This window comes from Balaenoptera borealis (genome assembly GCF_965194805.1).
Source record: "Balaenoptera borealis genome assembly, chromosome: 1".
NCBI lineage: Eukaryota > Metazoa > Chordata > Mammalia > Artiodactyla > Balaenopteridae > Balaenoptera > Balaenoptera borealis.
Genome location: NC_138860.1, coordinates 111,782,168 through 111,807,535, shown reverse-complemented (window position 1 = coordinate 111,807,535; position 25,368 = coordinate 111,782,168). Strand labels below are relative to the sequence as shown.

Below are 25,368 nucleotides of genomic sequence, written 5' to 3'. Positions count from 1 at the left end.
GACTTTAAAAGAAATGCATGTATATGTATGCCCAGACATTTTCTGTTGCAATATCCCAAGTAAAACAAGGCTCTCAGGCCCCTCAAAATGTCCTCCAGTTCTTTCTGGAAGTCACCAAAAGGGTGCCTCAACTGTGCCGGTAAACCTGTCTGTTGGTTGTGTCTCCATATGGCAACCTCTCCGTTTCCCTTTTTCCCTGCTTCTCGTGTGTCTGCTGCTCACGGAAGCTTGGAGAAGTTAACAGAAGCCAGACACCAAAGTCCATGCCACGGGTGCTGTCTCCAAAGTTTCCAATTCTTTTTTGTTTTTTTAAACTTTGCCCAGCCTTTTGAGGCCCGTTTATTGACATGCGCAGACCTATACTCGCGGGGCCTGGAACTTCTCCTCAGCACCACTGCCAGGCCCATCAGGAACTTATCCCACTCCGTCTGTATCTCCACTGTGAACTTGCCCTGCAACAAGATCGGACACTGGATAGCAGTGGGAAGTTGGTGGGGTCCAAGCGTAGCCCGCGTGCATGCCCGTCTGCGAGCGGCTCAGGGCCGCGTGCAGGTTGTCCGCATGCCGCATGGTCATGCCCACCGCCTCCAGCATGCGTGGTCCGTGGCTCAGCAGCTGCACCTTGTCAGGGTGGCTGCCCAGGGGCTTGAAGTAGGCCTGGGTGCTGGGGTACACCGTGAGGAGCCTGCGGGAGCAGGGGCGAGTGGGGAGGGCGGTCCCCCCAGCGCCTGTACCTCAAAGTTACCAATTCCTGTTCGGCAGAGTTGGGATGTTGAGTTTCAGGCAGAGCTGGGGAAAGGGCCACCTGCTCACTGTGTGCCAACCATCCTTCGTCACTGGGGGTCCCAAGGCTGCTCTGCTTAGATCCTCAGTCTCGAGACATCTCTACCAAATGGTGCCATCAGCTTCTCTGCTAAAGCCTCTTGCAGGGCCCTCAAATTCAGTCTGGGGGTCAAGTGCAAGGGGAGATGCTCTTCTCTCTCATGGCTCTTTTCCCTTTTCTCTGCCTCTGCCCACCCTCACAAAGGAAAGTCTCTTCCCTCCTGTCCTTTATCTTCAAAGAGTTTATATTAATGTGTAGAAGCTCTGTATACATTATCACTATTAACCTTCTTATTGATCTACATTGAAATATTTGTATCGGTTTATATTTAACATTGTTAGTCTTGTGCTTTGTTCTTAAGAAGTTTCCAAATTTATTTAATTAAATCCATCTAATTTTTCCTTTGTTACCTCTGTGTTTTCTGTTCTGCTTATAAAGGACTGTTCTGCCCCGAGATTACAATAATATTCTTTTGTAGTAATGTAGGAATTGTATATTTAAGTTCAACTATCTGGAATTTGTTTTCGTGAATGTCATGTGTTGAGTGGAATTTCTTTAAAGTTCCCCATAGATTTGGGTATAGAGGCTAAAAGCTAAGAGAAGAGATGGAGGGAGCAACTCAGCGGGCTCTTGGATGCCCTGTGCGGGGGAAGCTTGTTTGCTGAAAACACAGAGGATTGTGTTCTTGGCCAGCTTGGAGTTCCATCTGCTTCCTGCTGAGAATGACTCTCAAACCTGGTGTCTTTAGAGCCAGTCTTTCCCGTGTGATTTTAATCCAGGCTTCGGAGGTTGAGAGGAATATGCTCAGGGCTGCATTCTGTTGCCTGTGAGGGCAAACTGAAGAATCACTGTGGACCATGAGGACTGAGTGTCAGAGAGGGCCAGGACTCTCCTGTCCACAAGGCCTGGCTCCACGCTGGCGGGGTGGGCAAAAAACCATGAGTTCTTGAATTGTTCTAAGACCCATGGCATCAAGTGGCATCCTTGTTACCTCCTGGTTAACTTCATTAATGATGGGCCCTCAGTGCCTGGCATGTGCTGGGACCTCGGAATATTTATTTGTTGAATTGTTAGAAATCCATTAGGAAGGAATGGGGATTCCCAAGAAGATGATGGTCGAAACAGGAGAAATTTAATGGCAGTCCTATGTAAGATGACATCCATCCATTTACTCATTCAGCAAATATTAGGTGAATGCCTGCTATGTGCCACGCACTTTTCTAGGAGAATAAGTGTGTTATTTTTCCAACAACAACCAATTCTCTGCTTCTCCAACACCAACCGGGTATTCAACAGTTCACTTCAATTCTGACATTAACTGCTTAGAGTTATCGTATACTCCATAGGTTAAGAGCTCAGTTCCACAAGATTGCCCAACTTCAGATGCCAGCCAAAAATGGGGCCCCCAGGGTACCCGCACTTCTGCCTGGCTGACTACAAAACTGAGTTTTCCGTGACCACCCTCAGATCTGATAATTTGCTAGAGTGACACACATAACTCAGGAATTTACACTAATGATCGTGGATTAAGGATAAAAATGTACAGCCAGATGAAGAGGTACATAAGATGAGATCCAGAAGGGCTTCGAGTGCAGGAGCTTCTGTCCTGGTGGAGTCAGGGTGCACCATGCTCCAGGCATGTGGTTTTGTTCAACGAACTGGAAGCTCCCTGAATCCGTTGTTTAGGGTTTTTATGTGGGGTTTCATTACACAGGCACAATTGATTAAATCATTGACCATTGTGACTGAATTCAAATTTCAGCCCTTCTCCCCTCCTGGAGGCTGAGAGTGGGGCTGAAAATCCCACCACTCTCATCACATGGTTGGTTTCTCTGGCCACTGGCCTCCATCCTGAAGCTACCTAGGGCCTCACCACTAGTCACCTCGTCAGCATTACTCAACTGTGGTTAGAAAGAAGTTTGTTATGAATACCAAAGACACGCCTATCACTAGAAAATTCCAAGGGTTTAGGAGCTCTGTCCCAGGAACCAGGGGCAAAGTCCAGATATATATGTACCACAATAAGATATCTACCCTTGGGCTTCCCTGGTGGCGCAGTGGTCGAGAATCTGCCTGCCAATGCAGGGGACACGGGTTCGAGCCCTGGTCTGGGAAGATCCCACATGCCGCGGAGCAACTAGGCCCGTGAGCCACAATTACTGAGCCTGCGCGTCTGGAGCTTGTGCTCCGCAACAAGAGAGGCCGCGATAGTGAGAGGCCCGCGCACCGCGATGAAGAGTGGCCCCCACTTGCCGCAATTAGAGAAAGCCCTTGCACAGAAACGAAGACCCAACACAGCCATAAATAAATAAATAAAACTAAATTAAATTAAATTAAAAAAAAAAGATATCTACCCTTGTGGGGCTTACAGGCTGGTGGGAGAATACACACAATAAGTTATATGATATGTTGGAAGGTGATAACTACTATGGGAAAAAAGGCAGAGCAGAGTAAGGAGGATTTGGAGTGCAGGTAGGTAGGGTTGGCAAATGTGTTACAATTCTAAAAATGTTTCAGGTGAGAACTCATTTAGTTTTAGACAGAAACCCAAGTACTGTGGTTGGTGCAGAATAGAATCATTAAAAGAAGGGACATGGAGGGCGCAATAAGAAATAAAGCATATGGTTGAAACGAATTGCCTTGATTCATTATTCCTTCTAATAATGACTTGTGTTCAATTTTGTGTGGTCAGAATCAGACAAGGGTAATGTCAGCACTAACTCTGAATCAGGTTCCCAGCTAATTTGAGGCAGGCTTAAAATAAAGTGCTGACCAAAAACCCAGCACAGTAATGTGACATTGTAGTCATGTGGTCTGCTAGGTGATCTGAGGATGGGTAGAGCACTAGATAGGTGTGGAAGAAGCCCCCTTGGAAATGGGGTCCGTGAGGCCAGCACTGAACCTAGAATTGGCAGATTTATCTTTTCTTCCCTCATTACAGAGCTGGATGTTGACATTCTTGAGATGTTGTACTCACTTGTTTCTGTAGGAAGAAGCTTCAAACAAACCCTGGGGTCCATCAAAACATGCACATTCCTCAGAGAGCTGTGTTACAGTCTTATTGAAGTGACTGTTACAAGAACTGGCAAGAGAGACTTAGAACTGAGGGCAGGTTTAGAAGACGTTTGGTCATCTACTTCAACACCTCATTTTATAGATGCAGGAATTGCCCAAAGACACTGCAGAGAATTAATGGGTATCAGGTCTCCTGACTTCTTATATGGTGTTTTCCCCATCATATTGGTCTGTCCATATTATACTTTTATGCTTAGAGTTTGGAGTTAACCATATTTTTTATGAATAAATATTAAGAGTGACTAAGAACTCTGCCCCTCATAGGGGTGAGTCTGGCAGCCATGTTTCTACCAGGTAACCCTGCTCCATAACTAACTGGATTAGTTGGAACCATTCACTTCTCCTTCCGAGAATTTGGCCTGAGTCCCAAAGTTGGGAACTGAGTCATGAAAGCTGCCTCAGCTGTCAAAGGAAGGTCTTTAGATTCCCTACAAGCTGTCTTGCCCTAGTTCTTGGATTTCATCCTTCCAATAAAACCCTTATTTTATTGATGCTAACTCAGATTGGTTTCTGTTATTTGCAACCAAAAAAGTCTTAGCCAAGAATCTTAGAAGCTGAGGACTAAGCACATCATTTATTTTCAGATATGAGTTTTAGATTTAGAAGTCATGGTTCTTTAATATAGGTTATTACGATATTACCATTTTGGTTATGATGTTAAATTATGAGGGCGTGTATTAAGACTTAGTCTACTTGGAACTATGAAGAGATTGAGCAATCACTGTGAGGGGCTTGTCCTCCAAAAAACTTATTTTCTTTTGTGTTCTGTTAAGAGTCTTGACTTGTGTATTAATAATAATTATATGAGACAGTGTGGAAAAATGCTTGAGTTGAGTGTTCCAGAGGACAAACTCATTTCAAAAGCAATCTTAGTTTCCTCATCTGTAAAGTAGCCATAATAATACCTTCATCATTATGTGAAGAAGAGTAAATTCTATTAATGAAATAAAATAACGTGGGTGTTTAGAGCAGCAGACTTTGGTTCAGATCCTACTCTGCCTCTCACTAGCTGTATGAGTTTGGCAGATCATTCAGTCTCCCAGAGCTTGAGTGGCCTCATCTAAAAAGCAGGGATAAGAATAAATACTTCACAGGATTATTTTGAAAGCTTTTTGCTTGTAATGGGAACTTGACAATTGTTAATATTCCTCCCACACCTGTTATGTCCTTTCAGGCTTCTCTGTTTGCCATGGGTGGGTTACAGAGTCATAGGCTTTGCCAGATGATTGTTACAGCTTGGGTAGTTGGAGGTTATGAACTAAGATGACAGTTTGAGAATGGGAAGGACTCAGCCCAACCCATCTGAAGTACAGTCTCTGAGAGGGACCAGGCAGGTGCACACAAAGCCTTTTGTATGGCTGTTAAGATGAAGGGCAGACCAGCTGTGTGTGTGTGTTTGTGTGTGTGTGTGTGTGCGTGTGTGTGTGTGTAAATATTGGTCTCCTGAAACTCATGTTTGTCATATGGTGTCTGAAAACTCTGTGCATTTCTGAGTAGTGTCTCTGAGCTGAGGGCACTTGGGAGGGGTGGAAGCGTGGCAGTGGGGTCCCTGATTTTGATTCCTGCCTTAATGGCACTGTATAAATATGCTGGGGGTCATCCTAGGCCAGTAGGCCACACAGGACCAAAAGGTAGAGTTTTTGTTGTAATCTTTTTTTTTTTAAATACATGTATTTATTTTATTTATTTATTTTTGGCTGCATTGGGTCTTCATTGCTGCGTGCGGGCTTTCTCTAGTTGCAGTGAGCGGGGGCTACTCTTGGCTGCAGTGCGCAGGCTTCTCATTGCAGTGGCCTCTCTTGTTGCAGATCATGGGCTCTAGGCATGCGGGCTTCAGTACTTGTGGCACGCAGGCTCAGTAGTTGTGGCGCACGGGCTTAGTTGCTCAGCGGCATGTGGGATCTTCCCGGACCAGGGATCGAACCTGTGTCCCCCGCACTGGCAGGTGGATTCTTAACCACTGAACCACCAGGGAAGCCCTGTTGTAATCTTTGTTTACATCAGAGGGAAATCCTTGACTATAAGACAGAGAAACAGCTGTGTCTTCTAGGCAAGGCAGCAAACCAAGGTATCCTAAGTATGGTGTGGTGGAAAGAAAGTGTGGTGGAAAGAATATGGGGACTGTGGCAGACAGATCTGGGTGAATCCCAACTCCACTACTTACCAGTTATATTATCATGAATCTCTGAGCCCCAGGTTAAGCCTCTTAAAGTTGGGATAATAATATCTAGAATTAAATGACATAAAATGAATGTCATGTATGTGGAAGTGCCTGACATGTATGTCCTTACTTTTAACAAAATAGCTATAAAATGACACAAACATATCATTTTGAAGGCTACTTAAAAGTCTGTTTTAATTAAAATAAACCAATTGCTAGATCTTAAAGTTCTCTTGAGATTTTAGTTATCTTTATCCCAGGTCAAAATGCATAGTGACAGGGCCAACCAGCTGGGCCAGTTCCAGACCCCTGTGCCCAGACATCACAGGCAGTGGAGAGACAATCATCATTGGATTGTCCTGACCTCTTGGCCTCTGTACCAAGACATATGGGTACTTGGCTTGGTCTCACTAAAGCCAACCACTCAATTCCTCATGTTAATGAATTGTAATGACTTTATTACTTTAGTTCTTTAGAGTAAATAGTATCCTTGTTGGCTATCTCTTCAAGTTTTAATCATGGTATTGAAAGTTAATTACAAAAGATCAACTCTCTAGAAACTCAGTAATTATAAATGTTTTGACCCTATGTCAAAACTTACCCTTCAATTAATAATATCAGGTTGATGTTTCTTAGATTTTTTAAGGTATCAACTACATGCTCACAAATGTCGTTAGATCACACACACACACACACACACACACACACACACACACAAATTATGTTTAAATGTTTATGGCCTAGAAACTGACCAACAAGTTAACATAGAAAAGCCAAAATGGGGCTTCCCTAGTGGTGCAGTGGTTAAGAATCTGCCTGCTAGTGCAGGGGACACGGATTCGTGCCCTGGTCCGGGAAGATCCCACATGCTGCAGAGCAACTAAGCCCGTGCACCACAACTACTGAGCCTGCACTCTAGAGCCGGCGAGCCACAACTACTGAGCCTGCCCGCTGCAATTACTGAAGCCCATGCACCTAGAGCCCATGCTTCTCAACAAGAGAAGCCACTGCAATGAGAAGCCCGCGCACCGCAACGAAAAGTAGCCCCCGCTCGCCACAACTAGAGAAAGCCTGCACTCAGCAATGAAGACCCAACGTAGTCAAAAATAAATAAAAATTTTAAAAAATTAAAAAAAAAGAAAAACCCAAATGTTTGAGGTAGGCCCCCTGTAGCTGATTTAAATGGAATCATCTCCTAATGGCTGTTTAAAGCACCTGAATAAGACGATTTTTCCATTTTCTTCTCTAGATCATCAATGGTGTCTTGCCAGGTAGTCCATGAGGCTCCATCCCACCAAATTCCAGTCAGGATTCAGCTGGCAAAGGGGCAATCCTGCTAAGCATAAGCCAAAAAAATTATCTGGAGAGAGTTCAGGAAACAAATGTCCCAGTCTAGGGTCTAGTGCCTGGGCAACGGCAGATCTGAGCTGTTCGCACTTTGGCGGGGGCTGAGAGTGAGGGCTGGCCCACCCACACGGAGGCCTCTTGGTCATTTCAGACCTGCTCATCTGAGTAGCTGCTTGGTGGAGGGAACCAGAAAAAAGAAGCCCAAGACAGGGTTCTTGCCCTCTGAGATGGTAGAATATGAAACAAAATGTTACGGACCACAGCATTGTCCAACTTTGGGAGAGATGAGATTTTGCTGTGGACGAGGCATGGGAAGATTGAACAGGTGCTGGGCTCTGAAGGCTCATCGGGCTTGGATCTTGGGGTGGGCGTGGGTGGTGAACCAGGGAGAACATCACCCAGACTTCTGTGCTGTCAGTCAGCATCAGTCAGTCTGGATTTCTTTATTTTTTTTATTTTTTGGTCACACCATGCAGCATGGGGGATCTTAGTTCCCTGACCGGGGATCGAACCCACACCCCCTCAATTGGAAGCACGGAGTCTTAACCTCTGGACCGCCAGGGAAGTCCCAGCCTGGATTCTTATCATGCTCAGAATCACCAGGTTATAAGAAGGCAATTTCTGCAGAACTGCAGCTCAGTTGATTTGGCAGTTCCAGAAACTGAGTGTGCAGGCTCTTGGTTGGAATGTCATTGTTGTAGCCATCACAAAATATTTATCAGTGTATTTATCACCATTGGTTGCAAGAAACTAGGCCACGCTAATCAGGATAGGTTCAGTTCTCTGAGATGCCATAAGAGGCGTCTCAGGGGTAAATAGCTGACATGGCCTGCACCCAAATCCCCCTGGGTCTTTGTTAACCAAAGGGGCACAGGTTCTGTCCTGTCAGGAGCTCCTGGAGGCCTGACTAGACTAGACATGGATCTGCTCCAGGCTTCAGCCCCCAGCAGAGCCTGTGTCCTCCAGCATCCAGAAGTCCATCAGTGGACTTGGGGCCCCAAGGCTTTCATGATTTCACAATCAGCACCCCTTGCTGCCCTGGGTTTGGGGCTACAAAGGTCCAAACAACAGTCCAGGAGCATTCAGGCATAACTTTTCCAGTGGCCTCTCTTCTCAGGAGACTGTCTCTTTCAGAGCCAACTCTGAGCTTTGCAGGCTCTGGGCAACACAAGGTTACTGGAGGATTATCAAAGGATTAGGGGGCTTTGCTGAGTGAGCATGTACGGGTACTTTCTGCCAGAGTGATTTTTCTGAAACAGATCTGATCATGCCACCCCTCTATGGCTCTGTGTCTCCTGCAGCTGTATTTGGAAAAGTGTTGCCCAACCATACTCTGCATCAAACTCACCCAGCCGATGGAGTAGTTATTAAAATGCAGATTCCTGAGTCTACTCCCTCATCGGTTGAATCTGAATTTCTGTGTGCAGCTTTCAGGAACCACAGTTAAAACAAGCTCCCCACTAAAGTCAGAGAACCAAAGTACATTACAGGATAAAGTCCAAACTGCTTAGCCTGGGGGAAAAGGGCCACCAGGATGTTGCTATGCCTGTCTCTATCTTCTCACCCATCCTGGAAGCACTTACCTTCCCTGCACCCCCAGTGATGCACCTCATAGAATTAGGGTCTCCCTCTCACCTCCATGATGTTCCTACTACTTAGAACACCCTCCCTCCCAGCCCCACCTCCATTCCCCTCCTTACTCTTTTATTCGTAACAATTAGCTCAGCCATTGTCTTCTCTGGATTAGACATGCCTCCTCTAGGTACCTCTTAGTGGTGCCCACACTGACTCAAAACCGTTTGGTACTTGTCTTTCTTCCCATTGCACTATGAGCTCCGTGAGATGGGGCCATGTCTTGTCTTGTTTTCCAAGTGTGTGTTATGTTCCCTGGCCCTTAGGAGAGGCTCAGAAACAGTTGGGAATAAATCAAGTTTTCAAGTTAGAGGTACCAAAGCCTTGGGTCTATTTGGGTTGCATACATCTTCTTAACAAAACCCAAATATTGGCAGTGGTGATTGTTTTTAAATTCTAATCTCTCAAAGACAGCGATGGGAATAATAAAGAATTAATAAACTTAGGCTATGAGATGAATTACGTACACTTTACTGGAGATAGTTAGGCATTATATGTGCAACAAATTTCAAATGGAGGTACAATCATGGTGTGTGGCCCTGTCCTCACTGTACAAAATCACACTCAGGGGGCCGGAGTTAGATGGCAGGGGGTGTTGGACGGGTGGGCCACCGCTGGGAGTTGAGGAACCCAGGGCTGAAGCTAAGATAGGGGGTCAGGACCTCCAAGGAGAAAGGAGTCAGAGGTCTGGGTCAGCACTGGCAGGTGTCCTGAGGGTGGTTGCTTCCAGGATTAAGTAACCTGACCAAATCCTGAAGGCAGCAGTTTGTAGAGGCACAAACACCACCATCATCAAGAGTCAGGAGTTGGGTAAAAAGTGGGCCAAGAATGGTGAAGAGTTTGGAAAAGGCGGGCCAGCACTTCTTTCCAGGAGCCCTTGGGATAGCATGCCAGGCCTGCACAACGGGGTTTTATAACGAAGGCCTTGTTTTGGGCAGTCAGCTGAAGGTAGCTGTGGGCCCTGGGCACGTGTTCGTGGGAACATGACATCTAGGGGAGGATGGGCATCTGGACAGCATGGTCAGGAACCCCTGATAAAATTCTTACCAGCCTCCCCAGCCCCCACCTCTCTCCCTTTAAAAATAAACAGCAGAAATTTATTTCTCACAGTTCTGGAGTCTGGAACTCTGAGGTCAGGGTGTCAGCACAGGAGAGTTCTGGTGAGGATCCTTTTCTGGGTCACAGACTCCTGACTTCTCATTATATCTTCATGTGGCCAAGAGCAGAGAAAGGAAGCAAGCCTTCTTGTTCTGTCTCTGACTCTGGCACTGACCACGGCTTTTGTGGTTTTGGAAAAGGCCACCATCCCTCTTCCTGCTCTGGCCAACCGTAAATGGTGACATTTTCATCAACTGCCCTGTCCCTCCAATGAAGTCATCTCGTGAAATGGTAAGCCTCTGAGTCTGCGTGTTTGAAACTTTAGTAACACTCTGAAAGCTGTGGGCCTCTTTACAGCAGGTGTCTCTGATACAAGATGCAGGTCCCTAAACACTGCTGCCTGTTTTACCTCTGCACACTTTTCTTTCAACCTTGGCCTGACGGGACGCTCATATTTGGCCTCCCTGGATTAACTGAGTCTCTTCCCAGAGCCCCAGGGAGTGTCAGCACTGGAGTGGTTGTTCCAAATGTCTCACCACTTATGCCTCTTTAGCTTTCTTAAATCCTTTTGTCTTTTTATTTCCAGTTTGGCCAGTACCTGCCATTCTTCTCACCTCATCAAAAGGTTGAATGAAACAATGTTTGTTCACCAGATTTCCCATGGAACCATGCTTTAGGGGAGTATCAGAGAGGCAAATTGTTTCTGTGTTCTCCAGCCTCTGTCCTGGGCCTTGGTCCTCCCAGCTTGGCTGTGTGCATGACCTTGGGCGTGTGCCCGCCTCCAGGTGGCCACCCTTACCCCCCAGTCCCACTGTACTCTGTTTCATCATCATTTCAACCCCTTCTCCATCCAACCTTGCTGTTCCAATCCCAAAGTTTGTTTCTCCTAGTGTTTTAAGCACTGCAGTGCCCTTTGGTGGTCATTGTAGACGTACTGTGCTTTTGAGAAGAGGGTCTGACAAGTATATACATGCAATTTTGGGCCTTTGCTTGATACTGGTCTGTTGCTTTGGTGCTTTTTTTAATTAAAAGGGAGGCAGGTATGAGCACGGGCTGAAGACAGGACTGGGGTCATCAAGACTTGAGCCTCATCTATCTCTGACATTGAGTCTCCCTCTGGCCTTGGGTGAGTTCCTTAAATTTTGAATGAAGACTCTAATGAAGGGTCCAGGAGTTTCTGGGGGACATGCTAAATATTGTTGAAAACACTAATTATTGAAAATATCTGCTCAACGGCACAGCTGTATCCGTTGGCAAATGCCAAATTTCTTTTTGCAAGTCCAGGGTCAGATACCCTAGCTTCCCTCTGCTTGAGCACCATCAGGTAGCTGTCTCATTTTTCATCAGAATAGGAATAGCAGGCATAGGCATTCATTAATTGTAGCTATTAAAAAAAAAAACAAACTCCTGAGCAAATTCAAGTAGAATGTGATTGTGAAAGCCAAGCCCTGTTGCCAAAGAAAGGTGTGTGTGTGTGCGTGTGCTCTGGGCCACCTGCTATGTTATGTAATATCTGATCCTTGACCCCTGGATGTTATCCAGTGAGTAGCTGGTTGGATTTGGGGTCTAACGTGCCTTGGGAGCTGTTCATAGCCTTGCTGGGAACTAGATGACTATGGCGTTTCAATCCTGCTTGATAAACAGTCTCTTCCCCTGGTCCATCTGACACAGCCCGGCTAGTTTGCAGGGCCGGCAATCGCCTACTGTGTCTCTAGAGAAAGGCTCTGAATGGTCAGCGAGGAGCTGCCACAGAGCTCTTGGCAGCCCATCCCAGGTTTGTAGGAAGGGTTTCGGGGAATTTTGAGGACATCTTCTATGCAGGGATTTACAGGCTTTCTCTGTTAAGGAACTTTAACATTCTAAGCAGCTGCTTGAGTTTTTTGGAGGGAACGTATGCATTACTTCCACTCTAAGCCCGGCTCTTTCTTTGGGGCTGGGCCAGGGCCTGTTGCTGCCAGTGCACAGGGCCTAGGGGACCGTTATAGCATTGGATTTGTCTAGAATAGCCTATTTTTAGCTGTTGAGTGAATCAAAAATGATATTTCTATCACACCACCTAAGTCAACCAAGCTAGGCTGCTGTAATGGAACCAGGATGCAGACTAATTTGAGGCACCTAATGGTAGGGGGCAGTGTGCTGCACTGCTAGACAGCTCTGCTCCACACACACACTCAGGACCCAGAGTCTTTCCATCTTGTGGCTCTGCCATCCTGAATCCTTAAGCTTGTTTCCATGGTTACCACAAAATCAAGTTCCAGTCAGCAGAGTTGGGGAAAGAGCGTGGAGCGGACCTCCTGGTCCGATGTCACACCTGTCACTTCCACTCCATTCTGCTAAAGAGAGCTTAGTGACCAGGCCACATGTACCGCAAGGCTTGACTAATGCTGTCTCCACCTGGGCAACTTGGCACCAAGTCACTGCTCTGTTATTGTGGAAGAAGAAGGATGTAGTGCATAGTTAGCCGCCTCCCCGTAGCCTATTCTTTTAAATCATTCAGTTACTTTATGAGTTCTGTGTTCAAAGCCTGCCCTCAGGGTTGGATTCATGGGTGGGAGGCCTGTGCGCTTGTGCTTGATTTAACGCCCTGCTATTGCCATCTTGAAATTCTAAATAATTTTTTAATAAGCTTTCATTTTTCACTGGGCCCGCAAAATTATGTAGCCAGTTCTGCCTGCCATTCCCCAAAGTAGCATTTTCATTCTACCCTATTCAATATTAACTGAAAATCCATTTTATAGTAAGACAAGCATGAAAGGTCACAGGAAGGATGGGATGCAAAGGTGAGTGAGGTTCAATATCTGGCATCTTCCAATTCAGCAGGGGGGTGAGAGAAGTGGAGTAGTTATCATTCAGAAGAGTCCTCCACACGCTGCTGTGAATATTCCTGGGGTGGCCTCTGATGGTGGTGCTGTTGTCAGGGGGTAGCGGGTGGTGGTGTAAGATATTAGCTCTGGATAGGATAGTTTTTAAATGAATTGTTTCAAGCCTACAAGAAATAGAGAGAGCGATCTTACAACTGTCTATGTATCCACCACTTAGTTTTGTCAACTCTTAATATGTTACCATGCTTGCTTCAGATCTTTTTAAGAAATTTGAATATTATACATATAGTTGAGCCTCCTTTGTGTCTCTTCCTGAATCTCATTCCCCTCCCTCCCACCTAGAAGTGATCATGTCCTAAATTTGGTGTTCATAACCCTCAAGCATAGTATTTTTCACTGCTTATATATGTATCTATAAATAATTGTTAGTACTTTCACATGTTTTAAATTTTATAAAAATGGTAGCATACACTATTCATTCATTCATTCAACAAATACTTACTGAGCAGCTACTATGGCCAGGCACTGTTTTCGGTACTGGTGGTGGGGGAAATGCTGGCCAACTCCACCGAGCGGGCCGTCACCATTGCTGGTGTGCTGCAGTCTGTTACCGAGTGTACCAAGCAGATCTGCCTAGGCATGCTGGAGATGCTCTCTTTGGTGCAGAGATGCTGCAGGCTACCCCACACCATCGATGACCTGGAGGGACCACCTCTAGATGCTTACTCAATTCAAGGACAACACACCATTTCTCCACTCCATCTGGCTAAGCTGAACCAGGTGGCAAGACAACATTCTCACTTTGCCGTGATGCACGGTGAGACTGGATTTACCAGAATTGACTCCAGCCTTCCAGAGATCAAGGCTATTGGGCAAGTTTGGACGCATCTAGTCAAACTACCCATGAACTCACCATTCCAAATAGCTTAAGTGGCTGCATAGTCAGTCACCAAGGCACCAACATTAATGATATCTGCCAGATGTCCAGGGCCCAGATCAGAACTGCCAACCCAGTGGAAGGCTCTCCTGGAAGGTAGATTACTGCCACTGGTTCTGTTGCCAGTATTAGTCTGGGCCGGAATCTAATTAATGCCAGGCTATCCTCTGAGAAGGGCATGAGGTGCAGCTAGAATGGTGTAGGTTCACTCATAACCCCTTTATGCTGTATTCTCATAATCCAGCTGTGTAATTTCTGGTCAGTGATTTCCAGGTTTTAAATTATTTCTGAGTGTTCAGTTTCTACACAACTTTATCTTCCCCTGAGAATTTAAAAATCACATTCTCTGTTCAGTTGATAATGCTGGGATTCATATTTAGTTTTATAAGCTTTTCTCTGTTTTTAGTTTTGTTTTGGGTTTTTTGGCTCATGGATTTTATTTGTGTTTGTTGATAAGAAACGTAAGAGCAGAATGTTAAATTCAGTTTAGTTCTGTAATGTCAAGAATTAAAAATAAAAAATGGTTTGGTTAATAACAACCAGAAAAAGTAAGAGACTAAACAAAAATTCCTGCCCTCATGGAGTTTGTACTCTAGAGGAGCAGTGAGACAATAAGCAAGAAGAGAAAGTAAAAACATGTAGTATGTTTGATAGTGATAACTGCTAAGGATATAAGAAAAAGCAGAGAAGGGGGTATGATGTCAGGATGGGGATGGACAGTTGAAATTTTAGACTGAGTAGCCAGGAAGGCCTTGCTATTTCTATCCTGCTGCCATTAGATATTTTTTCTAACCATTAAGTTTTGAGATTTATCAATTTTGAAATACATACTTTTAATTAGTTCATTTCCACTGCTTCATGACATCAATAGCATGAATTGGACATAATTCATTTATTAATTCTTCGGTTGATTAATATTCAGATTGATTTTTGATATTCTGCTATTAGAAACAAGGCTACAAAGAGTACCCCTGACCATGTCTCCACATGCACTAATACAGAATAGGCCTAGGAGGAGACTGTTGGGCCAGTGGACATGCATGTCTTCAACTTCATTAGATGTTTCCAAATTGCTGTTCAAAATGATCATATCCATGTACACTCTGCAGAAAAGGGTTACCATAGCAGACTTGAAGCTGCTGCCTTCTAGAAGGGCCTGCCTGCTAGGTTGGCCCTTGGCTGGTGCCTGCGAACTCAGATTTCTGGAGTGTTCCCACTGTTCTTTAACAGATAAGGGTGGTTACCTGTGCTTCAACTGTACAACATTGTTGTTTATGCAGAGCACTTACTTTCCCTCTGGGAGTCTGGAATTTTGGAACCTGCTAGTTGGAAAGTGCTTATGTGACACAATGGAAACCTTGGGTGTTGCGTCACTAATGGGCTTCCTGGGGCAGAAACACCCATGTGTTGCGGTGTTGCTGTGTTTTTGCTGCTGTGAAATGACTTTTTTATTTGGATTTTGATTTCCTTGTCTGTTAGTGAGGTTAAGCATCTTTTCATATGTTTAGTGACCGTTTGAGTTCCTCTTCTGTGATGTGCCTATCATATTCTTTGCTCACTTTTCTTTTGGGTTGTTTGTCTTATCTTACTGCATCATAGGAATTCTTTATGTCTGGATACTAACTTTCTGTTCATTATGTGTATTGAAAAATAATTTCTCTCTCTTTAGGGTCCGTCTTTATTTTTTAGAGTGTGTTTTGTTTTAAGGAAGTTTTTCATGTTAATGTATTCAAGTTAATTATTCTTTCCCCTGTGGTATGTGTGTGTGTGTGTGTGCATGCGCACATATGTTTGTCTTGTTGTATGTCCTCTTTTTTTTTGAATTTTATTTTATTTATTTTTTTATACAGCAGGTTCTTAATAGTCATCCATTTTATACACATCAGTGTATACATGTCAATCCCAATCGCCCAATTCATCACACTACCACCCCCGCCGCCCCCGTGGCTTTCCCCCCTTGGTGTCCTTACGTTTGTTCTCTACATCTGTGTCTCAATTTCTGCCCTGCAAACCGGTTCATCTGTACCATTTTTCAAGGTTCCTGCAACTTTACCAAATTCACTGATTAGCTCTAGTAGTTTTCTGGTGGCATCTTTAGGATTCTCTATGTATAGTATCCTGTCATCTGCAAACAGTGACGGTTTTACTTCTTCTTTTCCTATTTGGATTCCTTTTATTTCTTTTTCTTCTCTGACTGCCGTGGCTAGGACTTCCAAAAGTATGTTGAATAATAGTGGTGAGAGTGGACACCCTTGTCTTGTTCCTGATCTTAGAGGAAATGCTTTCAGTTTTTCACCATTGAGAATGATGTTTGTTGTGGGTTTGTCATATATGGCCTTTATTATGTTGAGGTAGGTTCCCTCTATGCCCACTTTCTGGAGAGTTTTTATCATAAATGGGTGTTGAATTTTGTCAAAAGCTTTTTCTGCATGTATTGAGATGATCATATGGTTTTTATTCTTCAATTTGTTAATATGGTGTATCACATTGATTGAGTATATTGAAGAATCCTTGCATCCCTGGGATAAATCCCACTTGATCGTGGTGTATGATCCTTTTAATGTGTTGTTGGATTCTGTTTGCTAGTATTTTGTTGAGGATTTTTGCATCTATGTTCATCAGTGATATTGGTCTGTAATTTTCTTTTTTTGTAGTATCTTTGTCTGGTTTTGGTATCAGGGTGACGGTGGCCTCATAGAATGAGTTTGGGAGTGTTCCTTCCTCTGCAATCTTTTGGAAGAGTTTGAGAAGGATGGGTGTTAGTTCTTCTCTAAATGTTTGATAGAATTCACCTGTGAAGCCATCTGGTCCTGGACTTTTGTTTGTTGGAAGATTTTTCATCACAGTTTCAATTTCATTACTTGTGATTGGTCTGTTCATATTTTCTGTTTCTTCCTGGTTCAGTCTTGGAAGGTTATACCTTTCTAAGAATTTGTCCATTTCTTCCAGGTTGTCCATTTTATTGGCATAGAGTTGCTTGTAGTAGTCTCTTAGGATGCTTTGTATTTCTGCAGTGTCTGTTGTAACTTCTCCTTTTTCATTTCTAATTTTATTGATTTGAGTCCTCTTCCTCTTTTTCTTGATGTGTCTGGCTAATGGTTTATCAATTCTGTTTATCTTCGCAAAGAACCAGCTTTTAGTTTTATTGATCTTTGCTATTGCTTTCTTTGTTTCTATTTCATTTATTTCTGCTCTGATCTTTATGATTTCTTTCCTTCTGCTAACTTTGGGTTTTGTTTGTTCTTTCTCTAGTTCCTTTAGTTGTAAGGTTAGATTGTTTATTTGAGATTTTTCTTGTTTGTTTAGGTAGGCTTGTATAGCTATAAACTTCCCTCTTAGAACTGCTTTTGCTGCATCCCATAGGTTTTGGATCATCGTGTTTCCATTGTCATTTGTCTCTAGGTATTTTTTGATTTCCTCTTTGATTTCTTCAGTGATCTCTTGGTTATTTAGTAATGTATTGTTTAGTCTCCATGTGTTTGTGTTTTTTACGTTTTTTTCCCTGTAATTGATTTCTAATCTCATAGCGTTGTGGTCAGAAAAGATGCTTGATATGATTTCAATTTTCTTAAATTTACTGAGGCTTGATTTGTGACCCAAGACGTGATCTATCCTGGAGAATGTTCCATGAGCACTTGAGAAGAAAGTGTAATCTGCTGTTTTTGGGTGGAATGTCCTATAAATATCAATTAAATCTATCTGGTCTATTGTGTCATTTAAAGCTTGTGTTTCCTTATTTATTTTCATTTTGGATGATCTGTCCATTGGTGTAAGTGAGTTGTTAAAGTCCCCCACTATTATTGTGTTACTGTCAATTTCCTCTTTTATAGCTGTTAGCAGTTGCCTTATGTATTGAGGTGCTCCTATGTTGGGTGCATATATATTTATAATTGTTATATCTTCTTCTTGGATTGATCCCTTGATATTATGTAGTGTCCTTCCTTGTCTCTTGTAACATTCTTTATTTTAAAGTCTATTTTATCTGATATGAGTATTGCTACTCCAGCTTTCTTTTGATTTCCATTTGCATGGAATATCTTTTTCCATCCCCTCACTTTCAGTCTGTATGTGTCCCTAGGTCTGAAGTGGGTCTCTTGTAGACAGCATATAGATGGGTCTTGTTTTTGTATCCATTCAGCAAGCCTGTGTCTTTTGGTTGGAGCATTTAATCCATTCACGTTTAAGGTAATTATCGATATGTATGTTCCTATGACCATTTTCTTAATTGTTTTGGGTTTGTTTTTGTAAGTCCTTTTCTTCTCTTGTGTTTCCCACTTAGAGAAGTTCCTTTAGCATTTGTTGTAGAGCTGGTTTGGTGGTGCTGAATTCTCTTAGCTTTTGCTTGTCTGTAAAGCTTTTGATTTCTCCATCGAATCTAAATGAGATCCTTGCCGAGTAGAGTAATCTTGGTTGTAGGTTCTTCCCTTTCATCACTTTAAGTATACCATGCCACTCCCTTCTGGCTTGTAGAGTTTCTGCTGAGAAATCAGCTGTTAACCTTATGGGAGTTCCCTTGTATGTTATTTGTCATTTTTCCCTTGCTGCTTTCAATAATTTTTCTTTGTCTTTAATTTTTGCCAATTTGATTTCTATGTGTCTCGGCATGTTTCTCCTTGGGTTTATCCTGTATGGGACTCGCTGCGCTTCCTGGACTTGGATGGCTATTTCCTTTCCCATGTTAGGGAAATTTTCGACTATAATCTCTTCAAATATTTTCTCGGGTGCTTTCTCTCTCTCTTCTCCTTCTGGGACCCCTATAATGCGAATGTTGTTGCGTTTAATATTGTCCCAGAGGTCTCTTAGGCGGTCTTCATTTCTTTTCATTCTTTTTTCTTTATTATGTTCCGCAGCAGTGAATTCCACCATTCTGTCTTCCAGGTCACTTATCTGTTCTTCTGCCTCAGTTATTCTGCTATTGATTCCTCCTAGTGTAGTTTTCATTTCAGTTATTGTATTGTTCATCTCTGTTTGTTTGTTCTTTAATTCTTCTAGGTCTTTGTTAAACATTTCTTGCATCTTCTCAATCTTTGCCTCCATTCTTTTTCTGAGGTCCTGGATCATCTTCACTGTCATTATTCTGAATTCTTTTTCTGGAAGGTTGCCTATCTCCACTTCATTTAGTTGTTTTTCTGGGGTTTTATCTTGTTCCTTCATCTGGTACATAGCTCTCTGTCTTTTCATCTTGTCTATCTTTCTGTGAATGTGGTTTGTGTTCCACAGGCTGCAGGATTGTAGTTCTTCTTGCTTCTGCTGTTTGCCCTCTGGTGGATGAGGCTATCTAAGAGGCTTGTGCAAGTTTCCTGATGGGAGGGACTGGTGGTGGGTAGAGCTGACTGTTGCTCTGGTGGGCAGAGCTCAGTAAAACTTTAATCTTCTTGACTGCTGATGGGTGGGGCTGGGTTCCCTCCCTGTTGGTTGTTTGGCCTGAGGCAACCCAAAACTGGAGCCTACCTTGGCTCTTTGGTGGGGCTAATGGCAGACTCTGGGAGGGCTCACACCAAGGAGTACTTCCCAGAACTTCTGCTGCCAGTGACCTTGTCCCCATGGTGAGCCACAGCCACCCCCTGCCTCTGCAGGAGACCCTCCAACACTAGCAGGTAGGTCTGGTTCAGTCTCCCCTGGGGTCACTGCTCCTTCCCCTGGGGTCACTGCTCCTTCCCCTGGGTCCCGATGCACACACTACTTTGTGTGTGCCCTCCAAGAGTGGAGTCTCTGTTTCCCCCAGTCCTGTGGAAGTCCTGCAGTCAAATCCCACCAGGCTTCAAAGTCTGATTCTCTAGGAATTCCTCCTCCTGTTGCCGCACCCCCAGGTTGGGAAGCCTGACGTGGGGCTCAGAACCTTCACTCCAGTGGGTGGACTTCCGTGGTATAAGTGTTCTCCAGTCTGTGAGTCACACACCCAGCAGTTATAGGATTTGATTTTACTGTGATTGCGCCCCTCCTACCATGTCACTGTGGCTTCTCCTTTGTCTTTGGATGTGGGGTATCTTTATTGGTGAGTTCCAGTGTCTTCCTGTCGATGACTGTGCAGCAGCTAGTTGTGATTCTGGTGCTCTCACAAGAGGGAGTGAGTGCACGTCCTTCTACTCTGCCATCTTGGTTCCTCAGTTGTTGTGTGTCTTCTGAGAGGCTGTATGGAGTAGTGATTAAGAATATGGGCAGTGGACATAGACATAGAGAATAGACTTGAGGACGTGGGGGGGTAGGGGGGAAGCTGGGGCAAAGTGAGAGTAGCATCGACATATATACACTACCGAATGTAAAATAGCTAGTGGGAAGCAGCAGCATAGCACAGGGAGATCAGCTTGGCGCTCGGTGCTTTTTGATGACCTAGAGGGGTGGGATAGGGAGGGTGGGAGGGAGGCTCAAGAGGGAGGGGATATGGGGATATATGTATGCATATGGCTGATTCACTTTGTTGTACAACAGAAACTAACACAGTATTATGAAGCAATTATACTCCAATAATGATATATTAAAAATTAAGAAAAAAATATGGGCAGTGGAGCAGGACTCTGTGGGTTTAAATCCCAGCCCCACAACTACTGCTCAATTTAGGTGAAGTTAACCTCTCTGGGCCTCTGTTTGTTCATCTGTAAAATGGAGATAATCACAGTTCTTGCTTATTAGGTAGTTGTAAGGATTACATGATTAAACATGTCAAGTGTGTCAAACAGTGCTTGGCACACCACTGGTGCTCAGTTAAGTGTTAACAACAAACATTATTGTTCAAGAAAACTCTTCTCACCCCAACGTGATGAAGACAGTGTCTAATGTTTTCTTCCTAAAATTTTCAGGTTTGGCTTTTCAAAAGTCTTCCGTTACTCTTCCTTTTCCTTTTCTGTTTCTTCCTTTCCTGAGCAAATCATTCGTAAGGCCATTAGCTGGGGTAGAGCAGGGTAGATGGCCATGTGGGGCTGAGGGGGAGCCTTGATGGCCCTGAGTGGGGTGTAAGAGCCTAGAAGGGGTGAGGAGGGCATCCATGCAGGAAGGTGGACTGGTGTGGAGAGTCAGAGCCTGAGCAGGGAGAGGAAAGTGTGGTATCAGAGCCCTAGTACTGTGAGGTGGGATCCTTACGGGAGCGAGAGTGGTGGCAGAGATGGAAATTAGTTACTTCTAGGGGGAGTGTTCAAATAAGTAAATACATACGTAGTAATAGAAGTAGGAAACTAATCAGTTCAGAATTTCAGAGAGTGACAATTAAAATAACAAAAAGTGTAAAGTTGTATAATTGCTTAGAATTCTGTAGTTCTCAAAGCTCATGTCTTTATAGTGGTAAATACCACTGGGTACTCCAAAAAAGGGAGCCCCTCTCCAAAGGGGGGGACTAAAAATAAATGGGGACTTCCTGGTTCTTCCATGACACCTTTGCCCAAAAGCCCAAATTTAAAAATGTATCAACCCTATTGACCATGCTATTGTTTCTAAGAGCTTCTGAGTCAGCTGAGGAAACCAACATGGATGTTTGGAGCTGGGCCCTCAAACACCACTGGTTTATAGGTAGGAACTGATGTTGTGCTTTAAGACGTCTTGTTGCATGAAGTGAGGTAGATACAAGGCAGGTAAAAACTCAGGCTCAGTTATACCTTCCTGTAAACTGGGCTGCTGTCAGTTGTTATCACTAAGGATTATCTTGTACGCTGGGGCATCAGTCAAGATTGGAGATCTGAAATGATAGTTTCTGAGCTTGAAAATTATCTCCATTCTCTGTCCTTGGACTTATCTTTGAACATCTGCTGTCCCATCTAAACTGGAGTTACTTGAAGTCCCTATTATAAAACAGAGGAAAGGAAACAAGTGGTATCAGGGTCCCTAAAAGGCACCTGGAGCTGCTTTTGCTGGTCTTCTAACCTCTGCTTTCTCACTAGAACAGGGGTGGGCACAGTATGGTCTGTGGACCAAATCCAGCCTCGCCCCTTCCATTAGATATTGCCTACAGCTTCTTCCCTGCTAAAAAGAGCCAAGCTGAGTAGTTACTACCAGAGACTGTATGACCTGCAAAGTTAAAAATATGTACTATCTGGCCCCTTCAGAAAGTTTGATGACCCCCGCATGAGAATGTTAACACCATAGAGACGTTGGCTGTGTCTTGTTCACTGCTTTAGTTCCGGAATGTGGAGAATTGGATGTTTTCCGCCCCTCCCCTGACCTCAGTGTCCTCTCCCCTTCTCTCTTACACCTTTGCTTCCCTAGTAGGCATAAGAGGATGGACTCAGCAGTCAGTATCATTCAAGAGCAAAGAGATTGCCAAGCTCTGGTAGAAAACGAGAATAGCACCACAGCAAAGCTGTGTGCCTGGGATGCTGCTGACCAGGTGCTACGTGTGCACTGCTTTGTAGATAACATGTGCCCCCTGAAACTCACCAAAACCCAAGACTATGGGATTCAGCTACAAGAGGCTGTGGTCCCTTATGAAAGTTACTAATGTACAAAACCAAGAGGATGACTGGTTTGGCCAAAGCTTGACTCACGAGACGTAAATGTCTGAGCCTTGATATCAGGCAGCTGCTCAGAAAGCCAAGTGTGTGTCATGGTGAGCTTTGGGAAAGGCTCTGAGGAGAGTACCTTTTGGGAGTTCTCATACCATATATGTCTCAATTCTTAAAGTAATAAATTAAGCTAAGAAACTGCTAAATAATGACCTTCATGATGACCTAGGCTCAACTCTGGAGTCCCACATTGGACAGTGGTGGTGCAGAGCCAGCTGCCCCATGACTCACCCCTCTTTTCATTGCTTTCCTGCTTTCCCAAAGGGCCTCATGTGTCATGTGTAGACTTGAACCTGTGTGATCAAGGACCACCTGTGACCCAGGAAAGGGGCCCACTAGGCCCTAGAAGCAGACTTTACACCAGCTGGGCCGGGATTTCTGGGTCTGGTGGGCATATCTCCTCAGACATGGGAGTGAAGTAACTGGAGGAGGACCAGAGTGGGGCCTGAAGGGAAGGCTGGATGGCCAGCCATGTAATTTAATCCTTCTGGGACTTGGTTTCCTTTTCCATTAAAACAGTATAAACCGAACAATTACATAAGGGCTTAGTTTTTGAACAGGGAGCTATTTTCTAGCTCTGCAAGCCTGTAGGTCTATGAATCTGAAAACTTCTAGTGCCTGTGCTTTCCTCAACTTGACAAACACCTTGGACAAAATGTGGCAGCAATTATGCCCTGTGGACACCAGGAGTCATGAACCGTTCATCCCAGAGGACCTACTGAGGCATTGAATTACCACACTGAGGAAACCAAGCCCCAAATAGCCTGGGTCCAGGGGGCTGATTGCTTCTGCCTGTTTCAGAAAGGTAATGCTGCCATTTTTTTCTAGGGGAAAACCTTCCATTCTCCATAAGCCCCGCAGGCCTCTGGTGCAGAACTTCCTCCTCGCTGGTCCCCGTGCAAATACCTAGGCGGCCACAAGAGACCCTTTCTCCCAAGCCCAGAGCTTTGCTGACCTGTTTTCTGCCCCACTTCCCTCTTCTTCTTTCTTTAGGAGAGCCATAGTAGTGGGACCAAATGAAGCTATGAGCTGTTCACTCATAGTAAAAGAGATTCTCTTTTGATTCCAGCTGTTTTAAAATCTCGAGTTCCACAAGGAAGTATGGAAGCTTAGAAAATCTGGCAGCAAGTCATATTCCTGAAATATCTGCTGAGTGGTCTTGTTTTCTGAACTGACTCTCTCCATTTTCTCCTCCTCTTCTTTGTAAATCTCTCTTATTAAACGAGATTGGGAGATTTTTCAATAGATTAACATGTTCTCAGGAGATTTGGGCCAAGTTTCCAACTTGAATGTTACTCAAACCCAAACAAAGTGTGTGCATGCCTCCTCCTTCTCGAGTTTTCCCTGCTTATGTTTCGTGACTAGTATTTTTAATTTTTATTTTTAAATGTGTGGGGGGTTTTTTGGCCACGCCTTGCAGCTTATGGGACCTTAGTTCCCGGAACTGGGCCCCCGGCAGTGGAAGCACGGAGTCCTAACCACTGCACCGCCAGGGAATTCCCCGTGACTAAAATTTTTTTTTTAAAGCATAGCATCCCTGTTGTTTTGCCTGCCCTTTGCTACTGTCTTCGGCTGTCTGGAAACATCATTTTTTGGACCTACTTCTTTTCTGTTTTTTTCTTTTTTCTGAGTTTTTAAAGTGTTCAGTTCAGCAAGTATTTTTTGAGTGTTTTCTGTGAGTCAGGAGCTGGGGAAAATGATGAAAAAGACAGACCTTGCCATTGGAGAGCTTGGGTGTAGTAGAGACAGACAGTTAAACTGAGCTTTCCTCCCCAAGGCAGGGCAAGATTTTACCTATCCCTGACTCTTCCCAGCCCATGATGCTCGCCTCAAACCCTTACCACCCACCACGAATGACTGCTGATGCCCCTCCCTTCTTAGTCTTCTTCCTTGTGATATTGTAGTTGCTAATATAAATTTACAGAACCAGCTGGACACAACAGGGTGATGTAAGCACCTAGGTGATCAGGGTGATCAACAGTACACTCCTGGGCTCTCCCAAACTCTAGTCTAACCCTAGCTTAAGTGATTTTTTTGGTTTTGGTCAGTGGTAGATTAAAAAAAAAAAGTCAAAACCAGATTAAGCTCTGAGGCTACCAAAGTGGTTTTGTAAACTCTATCAGCAGTTATTTGCCAAGAATCTATTATTTGCAAAGCTGCAAGCCAGCAGCTGTGCAGGATGTAAAGTTGTGTTGCCTTCTGCCCTCTCTCTACCTCTGCAGAAGCACAGGACTCTCGTCGCCCAGGGAAAATGTCACCACTTCATGTTCAATTTCTCCCATGTCCCTTTCTCAATAACAGTTATTGGGTCTCAGCATTTTTCTCTTCCTCTTCCCTCCCTCCTTTCTTACCTCTGATGAAAGAAGTTTTCACATATCGAAGTATGGGGAAGTCATTCTGGCTTATACATGAGTTAACTTAAATTTTATACTAACTGAAATAGCCTGTTTGTGGCCTATCAAACACACATTGTATATCTGCTTTAATTATTAAAGAAAAGGGCACACTGACCAGAAGTAAAGAATGTCCATGTTGAAAATGAAATGCCCCTCTTCCTGGGACACCAATGTCGGTACTCTTTTGATGATAAGAATCTCTTCCCAGGTTCCAAGGCCATACTGCATATGCTGTAAGTGTATGTGCTGGTCCTTTTTTTTTTTTTGGAGAAATGTATCCCTGACTTGTTTACTGTTCTTTGCTCTGACAAGATATAAAACTGTGCTGAGAAACACTGCTTCTCCAGAGCAGTTTCTCAGAGTAATCTGGGAAGCTGGCTTCCAGGCTATAGTCCTCAGTTTGGCTCAAATAAAACTCTTTCCTATTCTTATTATTGATTGTTTATTGATTATTTTCATTGACACCTCCCTCTATCCCGGACTCTGGAGTATACCCACAGTGTAATGTGCACTGAGCTGCACTGCTCTAGAAATTGTGTGAACTAGGAAGCCCATCTGTGGGTCACAGAGGGGAGGCTGCTTGGCAAG

General features: G+C 44.1%; 2 long non-coding RNA genes across 2 annotated transcripts in view; one reads left to right on the top strand and one right to left on the bottom strand.

Moving 5' to 3' along the window:
- The window catches only part of LOC309626504, a 39,599-nt gene that overhangs the window by 2,056 nt on the left and 12,175 nt on the right, over positions 1–25,368 (top strand). The gene's annotated exons all lie outside the window — the stretch shown is intronic.
- LOC309626540 lies at positions 7,191–13,609 on the bottom strand. The gene is made up of 2 exons (XR_014243255.1): positions 13,461–13,609; positions 7,191–13,122 (listed from the first exon to the last, which is right to left on the bottom strand). It is a non-coding gene; the product is annotated as an uncharacterized lncRNA (long non-coding RNA).